Below are 4811 nucleotides of genomic sequence, written 5' to 3' on the forward strand. Positions count from 1 at the left end.
TCATAGACATTTTATCCTCTTGGCACGACGATCTTCAACTTCACTCTTAAATTACTTAAACCTTTCAATAATTCAGACTTGTGTTTCATCAAGTAAATATACTCAACATCTACTCAAATCATCTGTGAAGTAAGAACATAACAATATCCACTGCGTGCCTCAGCACTCATTGGACTGCACACATCAAAATGTATTACTTCCAACAAGTTGATTTCTTGTTCCATCTCACCGAGAATGAGGCCTTTCAGTCATCTTGCCCATGTGGTATGATTTGCATGTCTCAAGTGATTCAAAATCAAGTGAGTCCAAACGATCCATCTGTATGGAGTTTCTTCGTGCATATATACCAATGGACATGGTTCACATGTCTCAATCTTTTCAAAAACTAGTGAGTTCAAAGATCCACCAACATGGAGCTTCTTCATGCGTTTTATACCAACATGACTCAAATGGCAGTGCCACAAGTATGTGGTACTATCATTACTATCTTATATCTTTTGGCATGAATATGTGTATCACTACGATCGAGATTCAATAAACCATTCATTTTAGGTGCAAGACCATTGAAGGTATTATTCAAATAAACAGAGTAACCATTATTCTCCTTAAATGAATAACCATATTGCGATAAACATAATCCAATCATGTCTATGCTCAATGCAAACACCAAATAACAATTATTTAGGTTTAACACCAATCTTGATGGTAGAGGGAGCATGCGATGCTTGATCACATCAACCTTGGAAACACTTCCAACACATATCGTCATCTCACCTTCAGCTAGTCTCCGTTTATTCTGTAGCCTTTTATTTTGAGTTACTAACACTTAGCAACTGAACCGGTATTTTAATACCCTGGTGCTACTAGGAGTACTAGTAAAGTACACATTATAATGTATATCCAATATACTTCTGTCAGAGCATAACCCCAAGCACGCCAAGGTCAACTTGATGAATGTAGCTCAGGCAGAGGACTCGTCAGATGTGATCATGGGTAACCTTGCTGTTAATGATATTCCCGCAAAAGTTCTTTTTGACACTGGTGCATCGCATTGTTTCATCTCGAGACCTTTTGCATCTAAGCATGATTTTGTTACTCAAGTGTTGCCGAAGCCGTTGGCTATCGTCTCTCTGGCCCATCAAATGACATCTTGAGTATGCGTTCCGGATGTTACTATCACTTTGGGTGACTATAAGTTCTTGTCCTCTCCAAATGTTCTTGGTGACTCGGATATTGATCTTATTCTCGGAATGGATTGGCTTTCTAAGCACAAGGCTCAGCTTGATTGTGCAGCCAGGCAGATTTAATTGACTCATTCGTCTGAGGATGTAATTGTCTTTGCCGCTCGTGATGATACTATCCGTCTGTTTTCTCTCAATGAGGAGGGTGAATTGGATGCCATCTCTCAAATTCCAATCGTTTGCGAATACCAAGACGTCTTTCCAGAAGAGCTCCCAGGAATGCCTCCGCACCGGCCAGTTGAATTCGTTATTGATCTTGAGCCCGGCACGGAACCTGTGTGCAAGTGTCCTTACAAGCTCGGACCTGAAGAGTTGAAGGAGCTGAAGAAGCAACTCGATATGCAAGAGAAAATGGGTCTCATCCGGCCTAGTTCTTCTCCGTGGGGTTGTGGTGTTCCTTTTGTGAAGAAGGACGGAACGGACCGACTTTGTGTTGATTACCGTCCAGTGAACAAGAAGACCATCAAGACCAAATACCCACTTCCCAACATCAATGAGTTGTTCGAACAACTCAAAGGTGCCCAAGTATTCTCCAAGCTTGATCTCCGTATGGGTTATCACCAGATTCGCATTCATGAAGAAGATATTCCCAAGACAGCATTCAGAACAAGCTTTGGTTCATATGAATACACTGTCATGTCTTTTGGTCTCGCCAACGCTCCTCCGACATTCTCTCGCATGATGAACTTCATCTTCAATGCCTACACCAATGACTTCGTTTTGGTCTATCTCGACGACATTCTGGTTTTCTCGAAGAACAAGGAAGATCATGCCAAGCATTTGCGTTTGGTTCTTGATAAGCCCAGAGAACATCAGTTCTATGCCAAGTTCTCCAAGTGTGAATTTTGGCTCGATGAGGTTCTTTATCTTGGTCATATCATCTCTGCCAAGGGCATTGCTGTGAATCCCGAGAAGGTGTCTGCAATTGTGAATTCGGAACCTCCTCAGAACGTGAAGCAACTCCGTAGTTTTCTCGGTCTTGCAAGCTATTGCCGAAGATTCGTTGAAAACTTTTCTAAGATCGCGAAGCCTCTCTCAAATCTTCTCCAGAAGCACGTCAAGTACGTTTGGTCTCCGGAGTGTGATATTGCTTTCAACACTTTGAAAGAGAAATTGATCACTGCTCCAGTTCTGACTCCGCCTGATGAATCCAAGCCGTACGAGGTCTTTTGTGATGCCTCTCTCCAAGGTCTTGGCGCAGTATTGATGCAAGAGAAGAAAGTTGTTGCTTATACATCTCGCCAGTTGAAGCCTAATGAGAAGAACTACCCCACTCATGATCTCGAGTTGGCGGCAGTTGTGCATGCTCTTTTGACTTGGAGACATCTTCTATTGGGAAGAAAAGTGGACATTTTCACTGATCACAAGAGTCTCAAGTACATCTTCACTCAGCCTAATCTCAACCTCAGGAAAACTCGATGGGTCGAAATGATTCAAGAGTATAATCCGAGTATCGAGTATACTCAAGGCTTACTGCAACAGTCTTATTCTCAAGCCTTATCAACCCGAGCTTGTGAAGCTTTCCGCAAACTTAATCTGCAAGTTGTTCTTCAAGGATTCCTCGCCAACCTTCTAGTCTCTCCTACCTTAGAAGACCAGATTCGCCAAGCTCAGCTTGTTGATGCTATGGTGAAAAAGGTGAAGATTGGGATTGCCAAGAGCCAGTCCAAATACAAGTGCTACCGCCTTGATGACAAGGACACTCTCTTCTTCGAGGATCGTATTGTTGTACCCAAAGGTGACCTTCGTAAAGTGATCATGAATGAGGCTCACAATTCTCTCCTCTCCATCCACCCTGGGAGCACGAAGATGTATCAAGACCTCAAGCAAGCTTATTGGTGGACTCGAATGAAGCGCGAGATCGCTCAATTCGTGAATGAATGTGATGTCTGCAGAAGAGTGAAGGCAGAACACCAAAGGCCAGCAGGTCTCCTCCAACCTCTTGCCATTCCAGAATGGAAGTTTGACCACATTGAAATGGACTTCGTGACTGGGTTTCCAAAGTCCAAGCGTGGCAATGATGCTATATTCGTTGTCATCGATGAACTCACCAAAGTGGCTCATTTTCTGCCTATCAAAGAGTCGATCACTGCAGCTCAATTGGCAGAACTCTATACCTCTCGAATTGTCTCTCTGCACGGTATTCCTCAAGTGATCTCTTCAGACCGTGGCAGCATCTTTACCTCGAAGTTTTGGGATTCTTTTTAGAAGGCCATGGGCACTAATGTCCGCTTCAGCACAGCTTTCCATCCTCAAACAAGCGGTCAAGTCGAGCGTGTCAACCAGATTCTTGAAGATATGCTCAGGGCTTGTGTGATCTCCTTCGGTATGAAGTGGGAGGATTGTCTTCCTTATGCTGAATTCTCCTACAACAACAGTTTTCAAGCAAGTTCGGGCAAGGCCCCTTTTGAAATTCTGTATGGCAAGAAGTGCCGTACCCCTCTCAACTGGTCTGAAACCGGTGAACGTTAGCTTTTGGGTAATGATTTAATCAGAGAGGCAGAAGAAATGTGCAAAGTCATTCGTCATAACCTCAAAGCAGCCCAATCCCGCCAGAAGAGCTACTATGATAGTAAGCACCGTGATTTGGCTTTCGAGATCGGAGATCATGTTTACCTCCGTGTCTCTCCTATGAAAGGTACTCGTCGCTTCGGTATCAAAGGGAAGCTTGCCCCCAGATACGTGGGACCTTTCAAGATTGTCAGCAAGAGAGGCGACCTCGCCTATCAACTCGAGCTTCCTTCAAACTTTGCAAATGTTCATGACGTGGTCCATGTCTCTCAGCTTCGAAAGTGCTTCAGGACTCCTGACCACACCGTCAACTTCGAGGACATTGAGCTCCAAGAAGATCTCTCCTATCGTGAGCACCCCGTTGCTATTCTCAAAGAGACTGAACGCAAGACTCGCAACAAGTCAATCAAATTTCTCAAAGTCAAGTGGTCACACCATTCCGACCGTGAAGCTACCTGGGAACACGAGGATCACCTCCGTTCTGAGTACCCGGCGTTCTTTCAGTCCTAGATCTCGGGACGAGATCCTTTCGTAGTGGTGGAGTGTTGTAACACCCCGGATGTAACTTTCCCTATTTGTACTCCAACTCTTGCCGTTTCCGGCGTTAAGTTATATTTATTTCCTCAGGTTCGGGTCTTTGTCTCCGTGTGTTGTTGTCTTTGTCATGCATCTCATATCATGTCATCATGTGCATTGCATTTGCATACGTGTTCGTCTCATGCATTCGAGCATTTTCCCCGTTGTCCGTTTTGCATTCCGGCGCTTCGTTCTCCTCCGGTGGTCATTTCTAGCTTTCTTTCGTGTGTGGGGATTAAACATTTCCGCATTGGACCGAGACTTGCCAAGCGGCCTTGGTTTACTACTGGTAGACCGCCTGTCAAGTTTCGTACCATTTGGACATCGTTTGATACTCCAACGGTTAACCGAGGGACCGAAAAGGCCTCGTGTGTGTTGCAGCCCAACACCCCTCCAATTTGGCCCAAAACCCACCAAACTCTGCTCCATGTCCTAGAGCGTTCGATCATGATCGCGTGGCCGAAAACCGCACCTCATTTGGAC

The sequence above is a fragment of the Triticum aestivum genome, chromosome 7A (assembly GCF_018294505.1).
Source record: "Triticum aestivum cultivar Chinese Spring chromosome 7A, IWGSC CS RefSeq v2.1, whole genome shotgun sequence".
Taxonomy (NCBI): domain Eukaryota; kingdom Viridiplantae; phylum Streptophyta; class Magnoliopsida; order Poales; family Poaceae; genus Triticum; species Triticum aestivum.